The sequence below is a fragment of the Suricata suricatta genome, chromosome 9, assembly GCF_006229205.1.
Source record: "Suricata suricatta isolate VVHF042 chromosome 9, meerkat_22Aug2017_6uvM2_HiC, whole genome shotgun sequence".
In the NCBI taxonomy this organism is placed as follows: domain Eukaryota; kingdom Metazoa; phylum Chordata; class Mammalia; order Carnivora; family Herpestidae; genus Suricata; species Suricata suricatta.
Genome location: NC_043708.1, coordinates 20,077,188 through 20,079,042, shown reverse-complemented (window position 1 = coordinate 20,079,042; position 1,855 = coordinate 20,077,188).

The window sequence follows — 1,855 nt, the reverse complement described above, 5'->3', positions numbered from 1 at the left end:
CCAGAAACCAAATTTGTTAGCCAATTTAAACAGTTTTCATGTCTAACAACAGTGAAGAAAGACAGATCTTCATGCCAACACTTTTTCCTGCCACCACTACAATGGCTGAAGAACTTTGTCTAATTGATGGGCTATGTGTGTACGTGAGGCCATCAAAATAGATTAGCTTCTGTTGAGATAAACCATCATGTGGAAAACTCTCTGCCCGCCAAATGCAGGCTTCTGCCAAACCATTTGATCAAAGTTATAGAATTTCTAGGGATTTATACTCAGAAAAATGACTCTAGAAAAAACAGCAGCCTCACACTCAGCACATTTGCCCTCTCTCTCCCTTGCTTCAAGTCATATCTGCTGATGTCATGGTTTGACACATTTTAAAATTTTTGTTAGCACAGTTGAGCCTGTTGGATCCCATTCTGTCTTGCAATGTTTTACACTAAATCAACTAAGTTCAGAGCACTCTCTCTGTTAAGCAGGAAGGAAGATAGAAGCACAGAAAGGCATAGAAACATTGTTCAGAACTTTAGCAGACTTGGAGAATACTTGTCCCAAATTGATCATTTGAACCCTTAATCCAAAAAACTTGTTTGGTACTTCTGATCATAGGAGTATGGAAAAGAGAAGTACTGAACTTGACTTGGGTTAGGCTATACCCTTAACAGTAGTTGTATATAGCATCGCAAGCAAATCACAAAATATCTCAGGTCCGTGGTTCTTTACAAAGTGAGAAAGATGGACTGGGGAGTTTTTGAGGATATGTTACATCTTAATATCCCAAGTATCCCAAATGACATCATTTAAAAATTCTTTTGACTCTATAAACTTAATAGTAGTGCATTTAATTTACTGAGCTTCAGTGTTATAGTTATTTATTGTATAGCAAGCCACTCCTAAATGTTGTGACTTAAAAAAACAATAGCATAGGATGCCTGGTGGCTTAGTTGGTTAAACATCTGACTCTTGGTTTCTGCTCAGGTCATGATCTCATGGTTTGCGAGTTTGAGCCCACATAGGGCCCATGCTGGCAGCACAGAGCCTACTTACAATTCTCTCTCTCTCCCTCTATCTCTGCCCCTCCCCTGCTTGTGCACTCTCTCTCTCTTTCTCAAAATAAATGAACTAAAAAAAACCACAATATTATATATTTTGTTCACAAATCTATAATTTAGGCAAAAAAATCTATGAGGGTGGTCATCTTTAACTCCACTCAGCATTGGCTAAGGCAGCTCAAAGGCCAAAGTCTGGAATCATCTGAAACCTTGTTTACCCATAAGCTTGACTGTTGGTATTTGTTGTTGGCTGGAAACTTCTCTGAGACTGCTGGTTGGAATATCTATATATGGCATTTCCATGTGTCCTAAGCTTCCGTACAGCATGATGGCGTGGTTCCAAAGACAAGTACCTAGATAGAGCCAGTAGGAAGCTGAATTGCTTTTATAGCTAATCTTAGAAGTCATGAAGAATCCTAGTCACCACATTCAATTTGCCAAGGAAGTCACAATAATCTGCCCAGTTTAAGGGGATAGGAAATAGATTTCACCTTCTGATGGGGGTGTGGCAAGAGGCTGGAAGACACGTCAGACTATAAATGTCACTGTGGCCATTTTTGGAAAATAGGATCTGCCACATTCACATTATGACAAATGCTTATATTTGAATAGAACTTCCATAGACAGCGCTAATATCATTGCTTGGGACTCGGCTTCCTCATCAATAATTAAAATAGAAAAAAACCCTGGTATGATTCTACATCCCAAAGCCTCTGCTTGATAACCTATGTGTTTTTTCTCATTTAATCTTCATTTTTACAGATGAGGAAACTGAGGCAGGGAAACATCAAGTGGCTTATGTAAGC